Raw genomic sequence first — 19,586 nt, forward strand, 5'->3', positions numbered from 1 at the left:
CAGTGGGTGCAGCACACAGACACAAGCCAAAGAAGGGTGGGGCATTGCTTTACCCGGGAAGCTCAAGGGGTTAAGGAACTTCCTCCCCTAGCCAAGGGAAGCCTTGAGGGACTTTGCCATGAGAAACAGTGCACTCTGGCTCAGATACTGTGCTTTTCCCAGGGTCTTCACAATGCTCAGACCAGAAGATTCCCTTGGGTGCCTATCCCACAGGAACCTTAGGCAGACACCAAACAAGCTGCAGGAGTTTTCTCATACCCCAGTGGTGCCTGGAATGCCAGTGAGACAGCATTGTTCACTCCCCTGGAAAGGGGGCAGAAGCCAGCAAGCCAAGCGGTCTTGCTCAGTGGACACCACCCCCATGGAGCCCAGCAAGCTAAGATCCACTGGCTTAAAATTCTCACTGCCAGGACAATAGTCCGAAGTCAAGGCTACCTGGGACACTCGAGCTTGGTGGGGGAATGGACATCACCATTGCTGAGGCTTGAGTAGGTGGTTTTCCCCTCACAGTATAAAAAAGGCTGCTGGGAAGTTTAAACTGGGCAGAGCCCACCACCGCTAAGCAAAGCCACTGTAGCCAGATTGCCTCTCTAGATTCCTCCACTCTGGGCAGGTCATTTCTGAAAGAAGGGCAGCAGCCCCAGTCAGGGGCTTATAGATAAAACTCTCAACTCCCTGGGACAGAGCACCTGGAGGAAAAGGTGGCTGTGGCTGCAGCTTCAGCAGACTTAAACATTCCTGCATGCTGGCTCTGAAGACAGCAGCAGATCTCCAAGCATAGCACTTGAGCTCTGCTAAGAAACCAACTGCCTCCTCAAGTGGGTCCCAGACCCCTGTTCCTTCTGACTGGAAACACCTCCTAGCAAGAGTCAACAGACACCTCATACAGGAAAGCTCTAGCTGGAATCTGGCAGGTGGTCCTCTGGGATGAAGCTTTCAGAGGTAAAAATAGGCAGTAATCTTTGCTGTTCTTCAGCCTCCACTGGTGATACCCAGGTAAATAGGATCTGGAGTGGACCTCCAGCAAACTCCAGCAGACCTGCAACAGAGAGTCCTGACTTAGAATGAAAATTAACAAACAGAAAGTAATAACATCAACTTCAACCAAAAGGATGTTCACACAGAAACTCCATCTGAAAGTCACCAACATCAAAGAACAAAAGCAAATAAATCCATGAAGATGAGAAAAAAACAGTGAAAAAAAGTCTGAAAATTCCAAACACCAGAACATCTCTTCTCCAAAATATCACAACTCCTTGCCAGCAATGGAACAAAGCCAGACAGAAAATGAGTTTAATGATCAACAGAAGTAGGCTTCAGAACGTGGGTAATAACAAACTCCTCCAAGGTAAAGAAGCATGTTCTAAGCCAATGCAAGTAAGCTAAGAATCTTGAAAAAAGGTTAGAGACATTGCTAAGTAGAATAATCAGTTTAGAGAAGAACATAAATGACGTGATAGAATCCAAAAACACAGCACAAGTACTTCATGAAGCATACACAAGTATCAATAGCCAGATTGATCAAGTGGAAGAAAGGATATCAGATACTGAATATCAACCTAATGAAATAAAGAGTGAAAATGAGATTAGAGAAAAAATAATAAAAAGAAATGAACAAAACCTCAAAAAATATGGAACTATATGAAAAGACCAAACCTACATATGATTGGTGTACCTGAAAGTGACAGGGAGAATGGAACTAAGTTGCAAAACACCCTTCAGGATATTATCCAGGAGAACTTCCCCAACCTAGCAAGACTGGCCAACCTTCAAATTCAGGAAATACAGAGAATATCACAAAGACACTCGTCAAGAAAAGCAACCCCAAGTCACATAATCATCAGATTAACCAAGGTTGAAATGAAGGAAAAAATGTTAAGAGCGGCCAGAGAGAAAGGTGAAAATATCAACAAAGGGAAACCCATCAGACTAATAGCAGATCTCACACAGAAACCCTACAAGCCAGAAGAGATTGCGGCCCAATAGCAAACATTCTTAAAAAAAAAAGAATGTTCAATCCAGAGTTTCATATCCAGCCAAACTAAACTTCATAAGCGAAGGGGAAATAAAATCCTTTACAGACAGACAAATGCTAACAGATTTTTTCACCCCTAGGCTTGCCTTACAAGAGCTCCTGAAGGAAGTACTAAATATGGAAAGGAAAATCCAGTACCAGTCACTGCAAAACATACCAAGTTGTAAAGACCATCAACACTATGAAGAAATTACATCAACTAATAGACAAAATAACCAGCTAGAATCATAATGACAATCAAATTCACGCATAACAATATTAACCTTAAATGTAAATGGGCTAAATGCCCCAATTAAAAGACACAAACTGGCAAGACCCATCAGTGTTCTGTATTCAGGAGACCCATCTCACATGCAAAGGCACATAGGCTCAAAATAAAAGGATAAAGGAATATTTACCAAGCAAATGGAAAGAAAACCAAGCAGTGGTTGCAGTCCTAGCCTCTGTTAAAACAGGCTTTAAACCAACAAAGATCAAAAAAGACAAAGAAGAGCATTACATAAGGGATCAATCCAAAAAGAAGAGCTATATGTATATGCACCCAATACAGGAGCACCCAGATACATAAAGCAAGTTCTTAGAGACCTACAAAGAGACTTAGACTCCCATAGAACAATAGTGGAAGACTGTAACACCCCACTGTCAATATTAGAGAGATCAATGAGACAGAAAATTAACAAGGATATCCAGGACTTGAACTCAGCTATGGACCAAGCAGATCTAATAGATATTTACAGAACTCTCTACCCAAAATCAACAGAATATACATTCTTCTCAGTACAACATTACACTTATTCTAAAATTGACCACATAATTGGAAGTAAAACACTCCTCAGCAAATGCAAAAGAATGAAAAGCATAACAATAGTCTCTCACAACACAGTGCTATCAAATTAGAACTCAGGATTAAGAAACTCACTCAAAACCACACAACTACATGGAAACTGAACGATCTCCTCCTGAATGACTATGGAATAAATAAATAAATTAAGAAAGACATAAAGATGTTCTCTGAAACAAATGAAAACAAAGATACAATGTACAAGAATCTCTGTGGCACAGCTAAAGCAGTGTGTACAGGAAAATTTATAGCACTGAATGCCCAAAGAAGAAAGTGGGAAACATCTAAAATTGACACCCTAACATCACAATTAAAAGAAATAGGGAAGCAGCAGCAAAGAAATTCAAAAGCTAGCAGAAGACAAGAAATAAGATTAGAGCAGAAGTGAAGCAGATAGACATTAAAAAACCCTTAAAAAAATCAATGAATCCAGTAGTTGGTTTCTTAAAAAGATAAACAAGAAAGATAAACCACTAGACAGACTAATAAAGAAAAAAGAGAATCAAATAGACACAATAAAAAATAATGACCAGGATATCACCACTGATCCCACAGAAATACAAACTATCATCAAAAAATACTATAAACACCGCTATGCAAATAAACTAGAAAATCTATAGGAAATTGATAAATCCTCAGACACATACACCTCCCAAGACTAAATCAAAAAGAAGTCAAATCCCTAAATAGACCAATAACAAGTTCTGAAATTGAGGCAGTAATTAATAGCTTACCAACCAGTAAAAGCCCAGGACCAGACAGATTCACAGCCTAATTCAAACAGAAGTGCCAAGAGAAGCTGGTACCATTCCTTCTGAATCTATTCCAAACAATAGAAAAACAGGGACTCCTCCCTAACTCATTTTATGAGGCCAGGATCATCCTGATACCAAAACCTGGCAAAATCACAACAACAATAAAAAGAAAATTTCAGGCCAATGTCCCTGATGAACATTGATGCAAAAATCCTTAATAAAATACTGGCAAACCAAATCCAGCAGCATGTCAAAAAGCTTATCCACCACAATCAAGTTGGCTTCAACCCTGGAATGCAAGGCTTGTTCAACATATGCAAATCAATAAATGTGATTCATCATATGAACAGAACCAATGACAAAAACCATACGATTATCTCAGATGCAGAAAAGGCCTTCTGTAAAATTCAACACCACTTCATGCTAAAAATTCTCAATACACTAGGTACTGAAGGAATGTATCTGAAAATAGTAAGAGCTATTTATGACAAACCCACAGCCAATTTCACACTGAATGGGCAAAAGCTGGATGCATTCCCTTTAAAAACCAGCACAAGACATGGATGCCCTCTCCCACCACTCCTATTCAACATAGTATTGGAAGTTCTGGCCAGGGCAATCAGGAAATCAGGGCATTTAAATAGGAAGAGGGGAAGTCAAATTGTCTCTCTTTGCAGATTACATGATTGTATATTTAGAAGACTCCATCGTCTCAGCCCAAAATCTCCTTAAACTGATAAGCAACTTCGGTAAAGTCTCAGGATACAAAATCAGTGTTCAAAAATTACAAGCATTCCTATACACCAATAATAGGCAAACAGAGAGCCAAATCATGAGTGAACTCCTATTCATAATGGCTACAAAGAGAATAAAATATCTAGGAATACAACTAACAAGGGATATGAAGTACCTCCTCAAGGAACCAACTACTGCTCAAGTAAATAAGAGAGGACACAAACAGATGGAAAAACATTTCATGCTCATGGTTGGGAAGAATCAATACCGTGGAAATGGCCATACTGCCCAAAGTAATTTAAAGATTCAATGCTATCTCCATCAAGCTACCATTGACTTTTTCCACAGAATTAGAAAGCACTACTTAAAATTTCATATGAAACCAAAAAAGAGCCCTTATAGCCAAAACAATCCTAAGCAAAAGGAACAAAGGTGGAGGCATCATGCTACCTGACTTCAAATCCTTTGGAAATATATCCACTAATGGCATTGCTGGGTAAAATGGAATTTCTACTTCTAGGTCCTTGAAAAATTGCCACATTATCTTCCACAATGGTTGAACTAATTTACACTCCCACCAACAGTGTAAAAATGTTCCTATTTCTCCACAATCTCTTCAGCATCTGTTGTCTCCAGAGTCTTTAATAATCATCATTCTAACTGGTATGGGATAGTATCTCAGTGTAGTTTTGATTTGCATTTCTCTAATGACCAGTGATGAGCATTTTTTCATATGGTTGTTGGCCTCATAAATATCTTCTTTTGAAAAGTGTCTGTTCATATCCTTCACCCACTTTTGAATGGGTTTGTTTGTGTTTTTCTTGTAAATCTGTTTTAGGTCTTTGTAGCTTCTGGATATTAGCCCTTTGTCAGATGGGTAGATTGCAAAAATTTTTTCCCATTCTGTTGGTTGCTGCTTCACTCTAATGACTGTTTCTTTTGCTGTGCAGAAGCTGTGGAGTTTGATTAGGTCCCATTTGTCTATTTTGGCTTTGTTGCCATTGCTTTTGGTGTTTTAGTCATGAAGTCCTTGCCTATGCCTATGTCCGGAATGGTTTTGCCTAGGTTTTCTTCTAGGGTTTTTATGGTGTTAGGTCTTAAGTCTTTAATCCATCTGGAGTTAATTTTAGTTTAAGGTGTCTAGGAAGGGGTCCAGTTTCTGCTTTCTGCACATGGCTAGCTAGTTTTCCCAACATCATTTATTAAACAAGGAATTCTTTCCCCATTGCTTGCTTTTGTCAGTTTGTCAAAGATCAGATGGTTGTAGATGTGTGGCATTGCCTCCAAGGCTTCTGTTCCATTGGTGTATGTCTCTGTTTTGGTACCAGTACCATACTGTTTTGATAACTGTAGCCTTGTAGTATAGTTTGCAGCAAGGTAGTATGATTCCTCCAGCGTTATTCTTTTTGCTTAGAATTGTCTTGGCTATGTGGGCTTTCTTTTGGTTCTATGTGAAGTTTAATGTGGTTTTTTCCAGTTCTGTGAAGAGGGTAATAGGTAGCTTGATGGGGATAGCACTGAATCTATAAATTATTTTGGGCAGTATGGCCACTTTTACAATATTAATTCTTCCTAACCATGAGCATGGAATGTTTCTCCATCTGTTTCAGTCCTCTCTTATTTCCTTGAACAGTGGTTTGTAGTTCTCCTTGAACAGATCCTTTACATTCTTTGCTAGTTGTATTCCTAGGTATTTTATTCTCTTTGTAGCAATTGTAAATGGCATTTCGTTCTTGATTTGGCTCTCTTTAAATCTGTTACTGATGTACAGGAATGCTTGTGATTTCTGCACATTGATTTTGCATCCTGAGAATTTGCTGAAGTTGCTTATCAGCTTAAGCAGATTTTGGGCCAAGATGACAGGGTCTTCTAAACATACAATCATGTCATCTTCAAATAGAGACAATTTGACTTCCTCTTTTCCTAATTGAATACACTTTCTTTCTTTTTCTTGCCTGATTGCTCTGGCTAGCACTTCCACTACTATATTAAATAGGAGTTGTAAGAGAGGGCGTCCTTGTCTAGTGCCAGATTTCAAAGGGAATGCTTACAGTTTTTGCCCGTTCAGTATGATATTGGCTGTGGGTTGTTGTAAATAGCTTTTATTATTTTGAGATATGTTCTATCAATACCTATTGAGAATTTTTAGCATAAAGGGCTGTTGAATTTTGTTGAAGGCCTTCTCTGCATCTATTAAGATAATCATATGGTTTTTGTCTTTAGTTCTGTTTATGTGGTGGATTACGTTTATAGACTTATGTATGTTGAACTAGCCTTGCACCCTTGGGATGAAGCCTACTTGATCATGGTGGATAAGCTTTTTGATGTGCTGTTGTAGTCAGTTTTCCCCGTATATTATTGAAGATTTTTGCATCTATGTTCATCATGGATATTGGCCTGAAGTTTTCTTTTCTTGTTGAATCTCTGTTGGGCTTTGGTATCAGGATGATGTTGGTCTCATAAAATGATTTGGGAAGGATTTCCTCTTTTTGAATTTTTTGAAATAGTTTCAGAAGGAGTGGTACCAGCTCCTCTTTGTATGTCTGGTAGAATTCAACTGTGAACCCATCTGGACCTGGGCTTTTTTTTGTTGGTAGGCTATTAATTGCTGCCTCAACTTCAGAGTTGGTCTATTCAGAGTTTTGACTACTTCATGGTTTAGGCTGGGAATGGTTCAAGTGTCCAGGAATTTATCCATTTCTTCCAGGTTTACTGGTTTATGTGCATATAGTTGTTTGTAGTAATCTCTGATGGTAGTTTGCATTTCTGTGAAATTGGTGGTGATATCCCCTTTATTGTTTTTTTATTGCATCTATTTGATTCTTTTCTTTTTTATTAATCTGGCTAGTGGTCTATTTTGTTGATGTTTTCAAAAAACTAGCTCCTGGATTTATTGATTTTTTGAAGATTTATTTGTGTGTCTCTATCTCTTTCAGTTCTGCTCTGATCTTAGTTATTTCTTGTGTTCTGCTAGCTTTTGAGTATTTTTTTTTTATCTCACTCTTCTAGCCCATTCAATTTTAATGATACAGTGTTGATTTTAGATCTTTCCTTGATTCTCATGTGGGCATTTATTGCTGTAAATTTCCCTCTAGACACTGCTTTGAATGTGTCCCAGAGATTCTGGTATGTTGTGTCTTCATTCTCCTTGGTTTTGAAGAACACCTTTATTTCTGCCTTCATTTCATTGATTCTGCAGTCAACATTCAATAGCCAGTTGTTCAGTTTCCATGAAGTTGTGAGTTTCTGAGTTAGTTTTATAGTCCTGAGTTCTAATTTGATTATGCTGTGGTCTGAGAGATTGTTTGTTATTATTTCTGTTCTTTTGCATTTGCTGAGGCATGATTTACTTCCAATTATGTGGTTAATTTTAGAGTAGGTGTGATGTGGTGCTGAGAAGAAGTGTAGTCTGTGGATTTGGGGTGAAAAGTTCTGTGGATGTCTCAGGTTTGCTTGATCCAGATCACAGTTCAAGTCCTGGATATTCTTGTTAATTTTCTGTTTTGTTGATCTGTCTAATATTGACAGTAGAGTGTTAAAGTCTCCCACTATTATTATCTAAAACATGTATGGGAGTCTAAGCCTCTTTGTAGATTGTTAATATCCTGCTTTATATTATCTGGGTGCTCCTGTATTGGGCGCGTATATATTTAGGATCCTTAGCTCTTCTTGTTGCATTGATCCGTTTACCATTATGTAATGATCTTCTTTGTCACTTTTGATCTTTGTTGGTTTAAAGTCTATTTTATCAGAGACTAGGATTGCAACTCCTGCTTTTTTTGGCTCTCTGTTTTCTTGGTAAATCTTCCTTCATCCCTTTACTTTGAATCTATGTGTGTCCTTGCATGTGAGATGGGTTTCCCAGATACAGCACACCAATTGGTTTTGACTTTTTATCCAATATGCCAGTCTGTGATTTGATTGAGACACTTAGCTCATTTACATTTAAGGTTAATACTGTTATGTGTGAATTCGATCCTGCCTTTTTGATGCTATCTGGTTGTTTTGTCCATTAATTAATGCAGTTTCTTCATTGTGTCAACACTCTTTACTATTTGGTACATTTTTGGAGTGGCTGGTACTATTTGTTCCTTTCCATGTTTAGTGCTTCTTTCAGGAGCTCTTGTAAGGCAGGCCTGGTGGTGATGAAATCTCTCAGTAATTGCTTGTTCATAAAGGATTTTATTTCTCCTTCACTTATGAAGCTTAGTTTTGCTGGATATGAAATTCTACATTGAAATTTCTGTCCTTTAAGATTGCTTAATACTGACTGCCACTCTCTTCTGGCTTGGAGGGTTTCTGCTGAGAGATCTGCTGTGAGTCTGATGGGATTCCCTTTGTGGGTAATGTGACCTTCCTCTCTGTCTGCTCTTAGCATTTTTTCCTTCATTTCAACCCTTGTGAATCGGATAATTATGTGCCTTGGGGTTGCTCTTCTTGAGGAATATCTTTGTGGTGTTCTCTGTATTTCCTGGACTTGAATATTGGAATGCCTTGCTAGGTTGGGGAAGTTCTCCTCAATAATATCCTGAAGAGTATTTTCTAGCTTGGATTCATTCTCTCCATCACATTCAGGTACACCTATCAAACATAGATTAGGTCTTTACACATAATCCCATATTTCTTGGAGGCTTTGTTCATTTCTTTTCACTCTTTTTTTTTCTCTAATCTTGCCTTCTCATTTTATTTCATTGAGTTGATCTTCAATCTCTGTTATCCTTTCTTCTGCTTGGTCAATTCAGCTATTGAAACTTGTGTATGTTTTGCGGAGTTCTCATGTTGTGTTTTTCAACTCCATGAGGTCATTTATATTCTTCTCTAAGCTGTTCACTCTCGTTAGCATTTCATCAAACTTTTTTCAACATTCTTAATTTCTTTGCATTGGGTTAGAATATGTTCTTTTAGCTCACAGAAGTTTGTTATTACCCACCTTCTGAAGCCTATTTCTGTCAGTTCATCAGACTCAATCTCCAGCCTTGTTCCCTTGCTGGTGAGGACTTGTGATCCCTTGGAGGAGGAGAGGCATTCTGGTTTTGGGTGTTTTCATCCTTTTTGCACTGTTTTTTTCCCATCTTTGTGTATTTATCTACCTGAAGTCTTTGTAGTTGGTGCTTTTGTATGGGGTCTCTGAGTGGACATCCTTTTTGTTGATGATGAAGTTGTTTCTTTCTGTTTTTTAGTTTTCCTTCTACAGTCAGGCCACTCTGCTGTAGGACCGCTGGAGGGCCACTCCAGACCCTGCTTGCCTGTGGATCACCTGTGGTGGCTGTAGAACAGTAAGGGTTGCTGCCAGTTTTCTTTTGTTATCTTTGTCCCAGAAGGATATCTGCCAGATGTCAGCATGAGCTCTCCTTTATGAGGTGTCTCTTTGGATATACAGGGGTTAGGGAGCTGCTTGAGGAGACAGTCTGTGCCTTATAGGAGCTCAAGTGCTGAGCTGTGAGCTCTGTTGTTCCTTTCAGAGCTGCTGGGCAGGTACATTTAAGTCTGCTGCAGCTGAACTCATAACCACCTTTTTTCCAAGATGCTCTGTCCTGAGAAGGTGGGATTTTATCTATAAGTTCCTGATGTACTGCTGTGTTTTTTTCAGAGATGCCCTGTGCAACAAGAAGGTTGCCTAGTCACATTCTGCCAGGAGAGGTGTTGCTGAGATGCCTTGGGCTCTGCCCAGCTGCTGTGTGAACTTCCTTGCAGTTTTGTTTATATAGGTATAGTTAGAACTGCCTCGGTAATGGCAGACTGCCTTGTTAATGGTGGACTGCCTCAGTAATGGCAGATGCCCTTCCCCCAACAGAGCTGGACTGTCCCAGGTCCAGCTGTGCTTGCTGTGAAACTCTCAATCCAGAGTATTTCAGATTGCTGGTGTTTGTGGGGGTGGGACCTGCCAAGCCAGATCACCTGTTTCTGTCCCCTTTTTTTCAGTTGGACGGGCTGCTCTGTCTCCCAGGTGTTCCAGGCACCAGTTGAAATGGCTGCCCAGATTTGTGTGACTTTTTGTGCAGAGACCCACTATGCTGGCTTAAAGAGCCATGCTAGAAACTCGTGGTGCTTTACAGCCTGGGAATCTCCTGGGCTGGGCAGTAATAACTTGTATGGAAATGCAGTGATCACTCACCCTCTGCATTGTTCTCTCTGGGAACTGTATTCCAGAGCTGTTCCTATTTGGCCATCTTGGATCAGAAAAACCATATGTGAATTTTCTACAAAATTGAAGCTTAAGTGTTAACCATTAAAATTTTGATCATGTTGATGAAAATGTTTCTAAAATATACTGTATCATCCTACCAGTTTTATTTTTTTTATTTTTATTTTTTTCAAGTAATGCTCCTGCTTCAGCCTCCTGAATAGTTGGGACTACAGGTGTGTGCCACCATACGTGACTAATTTTTTTTTTTTATTTTTTGTAGCACCAAGACTGTTGCCCAGTCTGGTCTTTTTTTTTTTTTTTTTTTTTTTTTTTTTTAAAGAGAAAGAGAGGAAAATAGGAAGGAGGAAAAAGGAAGAGAAAGAGATAGACAGAATGGGGAGGAGGGAGAAGGAAAAGAAAGAGGGAGAGAGAATGGGAGTATTGATTTCTTGCCCAGGCTAGAATGCAATTTAGTAATGGGTATTGAAAACCTCTTTTATACTGATAATTATACTTAATGATAGTCAGGAAGGAATAAGGGAAGAAGATAACAAAGAAACAGCCAACCAATATTTAATTTAAACCTATGAAATGCTATGCGATTACTGAGGAGTGATTTACTTCCAATTATATAGTCACCTTTGGAATAGGTGTGAGGTGGTAATGTATGTTTTGTGTATTTGAAGTGGAGAGTTCTATAAATGTTTATTAAGTTTACTTGTTCTGGGTCTGAGTTCAAGTTCTGAATATCCTTGTTAATTTTCTATCTCGTTGATCTATAGAATCGTTAGTGCTTCTTGTTGCATTGATCCTTTTGCCATTATGTAATGTCATTCCTCGCCTCTTTTGATCTTTGTTGCTTTAAAGTCTACTTTATCAGAGGCGAGAATTGCATCTCCTGCTTTTTGTTTATTGGTTTATTTTTACTCTCTGTTTGATTGGTAAATCTTCCTCCTTCTCTCTGAGTCTTTGTGTATTGTTGCATGTAAGATGGGCCCGGATGTAGCATACCGATGGGTTTTGGCTTTTTATCCAATTAAAATATATATAAGTTTAATACCGGCGTTTGATGCTAGCTGGCTGTTTTGCCCATTAGTTGATGTAAATTTTTTATTGTGTTAAAGTTCTTTGCTTTTTGATATATTTTTGGAAAGGCTGATATTGGTTGTTCCTTTATATGTATAGTGCTTCTTTCAGAAGCTCTTGTAGAGCAGGCCTGGTGGTGGTGAACTCTCTAAGTACTTGTTTGTTCGCAAAAGATTTAATTTTTCCTTCACTCATAAAGCTTAGTTTGGCTGGATAGGAAATTCTGGGTTGAAAGTTCTTTTCTTTAAGGATGTTAAATATTGGTCCCCACTCTTTTCTGGCTTGTAGGGTTTCTGCTGAGAGATCTGCTGTAAGTCTGATAGGTTTCCCTTTATGGGTAACCTGACCTTTCTCTCTGGCTGCCCTTAGTATTTTCTCCTTCATTTCAACCCTAATAAATCTGGCGATTATGTGCCTTGGGGTTGGTCTTCTTGAAGAATATCTTTGTGGTGTTCTCTGTATTACCTGGAGTTGAATATTACCCTGCCTTGCCAGGTTGGGAAAATTTTCCTGAATGATATCCTGAAGAGTATTTTCCAACTTGGATTCATTCTCTTCATCACATTCAGGTACACCTATCAAACGTAAATTAGGTCTTTTCACATAGTCCCATATTTCCTGGAGACTTTGCTCATTCCTTTTCATCCTTTTTTCTGCATTCTTGTCTTCTCGTTTCATTTCACTGAGCTGGTCCTCGACTTCTGATATCTTTCCTTCTGCTTGATCAATTCGACTGTTTAAACTTGTGCATGCTTCGCGAAGTTCTCGTGTTGTGTTTTTCAGCTCCATCAATTCACTTATATTCTTCTCTAAATTGTCCATTCTCGTTAACAGTTCGTCAAACCTTTTTTCAAGGTTCTTAGTTTCTTTGCATTGGGTTAGAACAAGTTCTTTTAGTTCACAGAAGTTTCTTATCACCCACGTTTTGAAACCTGCTTCTGTTATTGGAACACACGTGTAATCTATTAAGCCTTGTTCCGTTACTGATGAGGAATTGCAATCCCCTGTAGAGGGAGAGGCATTCTGATTTTGAGTATTCTCTACCTTTTTACGCTGGTTTCTTCCCTTCATTATATATTTGTCTGTCTGTCGTCTTTATAATTACCGACTTTCTAACTGGGTCTCTGACGTCCAACTTGTTGATTCCCTGCGCCGAAATCTGAGCAATCCACTGAGCCGGCCAAAACAGCGGTGTTAAGATTGATGGTGCTTTTCTGCCCGGAATCTCCGGACTCTGCACCAAGAACTGGCGTGCTAAGGCACCAGCAAAACCGCCACGCCGGCCACAAGAGTCGCCCTGGCGACCCGTGGAGCTCTTCCACTGGGAATCTCCTGGTCCGTGAGCAACTAATATTCGTCTGAAAGTGTGGCGTCCTCTCGTTCTTTGCGCTTTCACTGGGAGGTACGTGCCCGAGCTGCTAATCATCAGCCATCTTGGATCTCTCTCCCCTACCAGTTTTAAATCAGAGTTTTGAACACATTCATCATCGTACCACAGTTATATCAAGTTTTCCTGCTCTTTTCTTAAAATATAGTCTACAGAACTTTTGGTCAGCCAAGCATGCTGCTGCACATCCCACTGATGCACATATTGATATCATGCCAGTTGGACCTGGGGAGTGAGGAGTAGCAAGTGCTCTGGATGCCTGGAGAAAACATATAAGTGCCAGAATACAATTGACCCTCCAAATAGTATAACAACTATTTACATAGTATTTACATTGTATCAAGTATTATAAGTAATACCTGATAGAGCAGAGGGATGGAGCATTCAGTAGAAAGGGTAAACAAACTCTTTCTCAACTCCTGCAACTACCTTTTTTACATTTCTTTTGCAGTTCACTACTGAATAGCAGGGCTGTGCCTTTCATTTGGAAGAACCCCTCAGCTGTAATGATTGAGAGGGATCAGATTCAAGTTCTGGTAACAGGAAGCATAATGGACTACTTAGACCAGCTCCTTCCCAACCTTTAAAGAAAGGAGGCAAAAGGATTTTTGTAGGGTATTTATTCCTCAGCTCATCTCATTACAGAAAACAAGTATATAGAAATTATAGGCAGTGAGCCATAGCTAACAGTGAAAGACTGCATTTATCCAGAGCCTCCCAGCTGCATTCTATCTAAGCACCACAGAGAAACCAGCATCTGACAAACCACAATTGTAGCAGCCTATCAGTCCCTCTGGTTGTTGCCCTGTCCCTCTCCATGGTTATCATTTATTTTTTGAGTCATGGCAAGCAGGCCCCCACATAGCACTTCAGGCACATCATTAGAGAAGCAGCAGAAAACAGGGTACAAAAATTGAGGCTTGGAGTCAAACACTCCTGAGTTTAAATTCCAGTACCTATGCAGTCATGGACCATTTTCATATTTTGGCTAACAATTCTTTTACACTGATAAATGTTTTATTTCCTGGTCAGGAAACAAGCATCTTCTATGCAGAAATATTTAGTGCTACCAAATCCGGAGAAGTCATAAAAATGGGAGTCATAATAAGGAATGCTATACACATCCAAAAAGACCCAACTTGGTCAGGTGTCCTGGAACATGCTGACCAAGTTCTGTCATTTTCTTGTTTTTTCTTTTTTTTTTTTCAGGAGGTCAAGGTAAACGCCAGTTCCAATGCTTTCTAAGTACTAAACATTTTTTACATCTTCATTGTCAACCTTTGAAATGGTCCTGATGCTTGACTAACTTTTTCCAATTTTTTGGAATCTCAGGATTAACGATCATAAGTTAAATCTCTGGGTGGTGAAAAAGTACTATGTACTTTAGCTTTGGAAAAAATAATTTTACTGTCAACTTAGAGCACATAAGGTTTAATTATTTAAAGCCTAGTAGCCTAAATATGATGTCCAGTGAGAATGGTATTAATATAACACTAGAGAAAGGTATATAGTATAGTAGATGAAAATTAGTACTTGGGACAGTAAGATGTGAAAAACGGGTGTCTTTGTCTAGACAGGGAGCTCTACATAACTCTCATTAGACAAAGTGGAATAGTGACAACACCATCTAGCAATGTAAACAGTAGCTTTTCTGGGAGAAATCCATCATGAACAATTACTATATTAATAACAAAAACCTCCTATGATTGCTGTAAAATCAGCAGGTCAACCGACATTAAGAAATGTGAAAGTTAGCCAGGCGCGGTGGCTCATGCCTATAATCCCAGCACTTTGGGAGGCCGAGGTGGGTGGATCATGAGGTTAAGAGATTGAGACCATCCTGGTCAACATGGTGAAACCCCGTCTCTACTAAAAATACAAAAAATTAGCTGGGCATGGTGGCATGTGCCTGTAATCCCAGTTACTCAGGAGGCTGAGGCAGGAGAATTGTCTGAACCCAGGAGGCGGAGGTTGCAGTGAGCCGAGATCGTGCCATTGTACTCCAGCCTGGGTAACAAGAGTGAAACTCCATCTCAAAAAAAAAAAAAAAAAAAAAAGAAAGAAAGAAAAAGAAATGTAAAACTTGTCATTTTATAGCAGGCACAGTTATGTGAACAATTTTCCAAATTGCACCCCAAAGGAAAAGTTATACTGGAAAATTAAACCTCATCTGCACCTCCAGAAGTATCAATCTCTAACCATTTCTATAGTGACAGCTTCTTCCCCACTTGTGTTATGAGTTAGCCTCACAACTGCAGAGATACTCAGCTTCTGATCTTCCATATGTGCATAGTTTATCACTTTTTGAATGGGTTGTATGTTCTGCCATGGGGTTTAGCATTTGATTTCCTAGGTTAGTGAGCAGTAGGCATTTTCTCTGTGTTGTTGGATAAATCACCTCAAGATCAGACTCTACTGGTTACTTCTCTAAAATGCATGTCGGTCACTCAATAACTTTCTGCTAACGCCTCCACCTCTGCCAGGGCCACTAGGTGTCTGGTTCTTCAATAGGTTTCACTCTTAAGAAGCACCAATAGAAAATGTTTTAAAAATATAATCAACATACTTAATAATAGTATTAAACTTTTGCCCAATGTTGTAATCTGATTGGAGACTCATTCTCTAGCTGAAGGTGAAACACAGCTGGTTTTCTAGCCAAGTCATCCCACACAGAGAGAACACAGACTTACAGACTTGCCTCCCTGCCTTCCCAGACCCAGTAAGGAGGAAAGAGGTCAGCCTTGCCTAGGGATAAAAGGGATTATAGCTCTCACCACTCCACATGCATGTTTGTTCTCACCCAGCGATACAGGTGGATTTGGTCTAGCCATGTGTGGGTCACTAAAAGCACAGGGTCAGCCACATCTGATCAGGAAGGTACAAAAGTTCTATCAACAGAGTATAGGTGACATGGCAGTAATGTTATAGATTAGAGAGATTAATAGGGAATACTGTAAGTTCAGACTGACCTGAGGAGAGGGCAGAGAGGCCTTTCCTTTTGTAGAATTAATTAATGTTGTCAGGATTCTTTTTAAGAGCAGTCAGACATCAACAGAATACCTATATTATTCTGTGAAATATCACAAACAGTCATTTGTTGATGATTATTGTCTGTCTACTATGAGGCTAGTGGTGTTTGGGAGCTAAGGAGAGCTTGACAAATATTAGGTTGGTGCAGAAGTAACTGTGGTTTTTGCTATTACTTTCAATGGCAAAAACCACAATTGCTTTTGTACTAGCCTAATAATTTCATAGCTTAGATAAGATTTACATTCTAGTAGGTGGAAAGGGAAGATAGACATGAAAATAGCAAATCAACAAATAGTATAATAGCAAATATGATAGATGCTATAAAAATATAAAGGGTGTTGTGATAGAGGAAGATGAAGTTATGTAATTTAGATTGAATTAATATATTTGAGCTAAAACCTAAATGACAAGAGGAAGAACCCAAATATGAGAGGTTTTGAAATAAGAGTGTTGCAGGCAGAGGGGGCAACAAATTCCAGTGTCCTAGGGAGGAGCAGCAAGAAAGATTTTGTGACCAAAGGAGAGATTGGCAGAAGATAATGCTGAAGAGGTAGAAGGAGCCAAGTCACAGAGGATCTTGAAGACCACCACAAGGAACTAGATTTTATTCTAAGTGAAATGGAAAGGGACTGGAGGATTTTTAAGCAGGTAATTAACACAATTTGAGTTCTTCTTAGGAAGATCGCTCTGATTACTGCAGGGAAATAAATATTTTAAGGAAGTAAGAAAGGAAGTATGGAAATGTGGTTGGAAATGTATTTACACTTCCCAGGTATGCAATGACAGAGTTTTTGGATAGGGCAGTAAGGCTAACAGTTGACAGAATGGGACAATGACTTGGCTGTATTTTGGAGGATCTGATGTTGCCTTTTTTAGCCCCACTAGCTCTGAGAATCCACCTTTCCTCTCTAGAGACAACTTTTGTCCAAAATTTCATGTCAGATTGTATAGGAGTATAACCACCTCCTAGAAGCCACCTGTGATTTCCTTCAGGATGGATTCTGTGAGGCCTATACTGACAAACTCACCCAGTGAAACTGAGTTCTACAGCTCTGATTAAAAGCTCTGTCCTTATACATTATAGCCTTTAAGTACCTAATATTCAAACTCACTACCTTCTGCTTGTTGAGTTCCAAATGAGAAGACATTCACCCACCAACTCTCTTTGTCTGGGTCCACTCCAGCAGCTCGAAACCCCTCTTTCCTTTGAGATGACACAGTACCTTTAGTATAAAATAAGATATGGGTCACATATTCCTTGCTTTAAAACACAACAGACACACGCACAGAGACATACACACCTTTTTGTCTGTTTATTTTGTTTCTGACTGATGCATGGATTACACTTTTCTAGGCAAAATCCTGAAGCTTTCTAAGATGTGGATTGCATAGAGTTCTCAAATGCTTGGTCATTTGAAAATTTCATCTCTGATGTCCTGGCTACTTTGTCAGGCTCTTATCTTTGAAATGTAGCTTAGATCATCATAAGGATCTTTGATGGGTATTGCTGAGCGCTTTCTATGCATATGCATAAGAAAAAATATAGTCCTCTTATCACAATGAAACTGCATTGCTTCAAAAAGATGAACTAATCAGAAGCAGCTGGAATGAATTAGAGACACTGATAACTCAGAAATGAGACATAAGTGATCCTGTGGGGGAAAAGCACTTTTAAATTGTTTAAATGTGCTTGTCTAACATGTCACTAAAAGCTGTAATCTTCCATTTTCCATTAACAACTCCATCAATTTTCCCCTAATGTTTTAAATTGTCTTCTCTCAAACATGATGCTGTTCAACATTTGAAGAAAATGGTCCCTGTTCTTTAAATTCCAGATTTAGAAAACTGGAATATGCAGCACATTTTGATAAAAGTTTATTCATGCTAGAGGTTGACATGTTTCCTATCATTTGAAATTTTAGAGTATTGCCCCAAATAAATGCACTGATTCTTTTATAGATTCTATGATATCTGTGATGGCAGAATTATAACTCTTCCCAAACAAAAGAAAATTACATTGTTTTTATAAAATTTCCAAGAACTGACCCTGTTTTTACTTAACTGATTTCATTCTTGCATCCTTGTTCTCCTCAGACAATGACTTTTCTAGGAGAATAAGAAACAAAAAGATAATTTGAAAATATTTTAGCACCCTATATTGATGGTGGTAAGTGAACATCTATTAGAAGAGAGAAATCACCCCACCCTAATTAGTTATACAGTACATTTGGCTAATGGGTAAAAGAAATGTTGTGTTCACAGATCAGAGAAAAAATGAATTTCTATATCAATCTACCAAGCAACCACTAGTTGAATGTTGAGTAGATTTCAGACATGTCCTATAAGCCCTACTCTGGCTGTAGTGTTTTGGTTTTTAGTTGATAATGTTTATTGAATCATTTCAATTTAACAGATATTTACTGAGTATCACTTTATTTAGGCATGAAGCCAGGCTCTGGGATGCAAATAATAATTACATATTGGTCAGAGTGTGCTGAAGAAGACTACTAGTCCTGTGGGATTGGCTGTATGTGACAATCCACATGAGAGGCTAAGAATATTGCACAAAAAGATCCTTGATGTTCTTAAGCCAACCCTAAAAATGCAGCATATAAAAAGTACACAGAACAGATTACAAATGAGAAGCTGGCTATGCTTAAAGTGGAACCAGATGTTAAAAAATTAGAAGACCAACTTCAAGGTGGCCAAATAGAAGAGGCAATTTATCAGGTTGAAAATGAATAAGTCTGGTAAGAAAAATGATGCAGTGGAAACCATGGGAGGCTTTAGTGGAAGAGCCTCCTGCCAATCAGTGGAAACAACCAATATAATTATTATATGACTTTGGTGGGTTGTTGGGAAACTGATGTAGTTAAATATTCTGTTACATTAAGATTATGTTCATATTATTGACATTTTATAATCAAGAAAACTGATATAGAAAATACTTCGGAGACTTGTTAAAATGAGTGATTATGGTAGTATCATCTGTGAGTCAATCTTTAATTTGTAAATTTTTCACACAAATGATTTCCAAGATGGTATTTCTTTGAACAAAGCAGTTGTAGAATAATTTGAAGATTAGAAAAATTCCTATTGGTCTTCAATGCAGAGACTATAATCAAAAAGTAGTTTCTTTAGTAGTATCTTCAATACATCATTTAATATTTTTATTATCCTGAAGAAAAAGCTCTTAATTATTATTGTCTAAACAAATTTATAGATCACTGTTTGAAGTAAATAAATATTTTCAAATGTGATAAAATAGCACAAGTGGCTGGTACTAAAATTTGAAATTATGGTTAACCTTCTTGACTGTGATCTTTTGTATGTAAAACCAAATTTAAATATGTAATTATGTAGTGAAGCAAAAACATGAGCCATACTCACAAGAGGCTCAAAATTGTGAGGGGTAGGTAAAAATCACGTTCCAATTATTATGTTATAATGTGATGATATTGGATAGAAAAACTTTTCTTATTTTTAAATCATGGGAGCACAACAGAGTGATTAATTATTCTTGACATGGGTGAGAGGAGGGGTGGGGAAGACTTGAAGGAGGAGAGGACTTTTGAGCTGGGTGTGGAATC

General features: G+C 38.5%; 1 long non-coding RNA gene and 1 pseudogene across 1 annotated transcript in view; both read left to right on the plus strand.

Annotated features, from left to right (window-relative positions):
* The window catches only part of LOC105734458 (uncharacterized), a 294,163-nt gene that overhangs the window by 229,890 nt on the left and 44,687 nt on the right, over positions 1-19,586 (plus strand). The window lies entirely within an intron of this gene.
* On the plus strand, positions 928-18,827 carry LOC105734451 (NADH dehydrogenase [ubiquinone] 1 alpha subcomplex subunit 5-like; annotated as a pseudogene).

This window comes from Aotus nancymaae, unplaced genomic scaffold, assembly GCF_030222135.1.
Source record: "Aotus nancymaae isolate 86718 unplaced genomic scaffold, 86718_ANA_hifiasm-v0.15.2.pri h1tg000040l, whole genome shotgun sequence".
In the NCBI taxonomy this organism is placed as follows: domain Eukaryota; kingdom Metazoa; phylum Chordata; class Mammalia; order Primates; family Aotidae; genus Aotus; species Aotus nancymaae.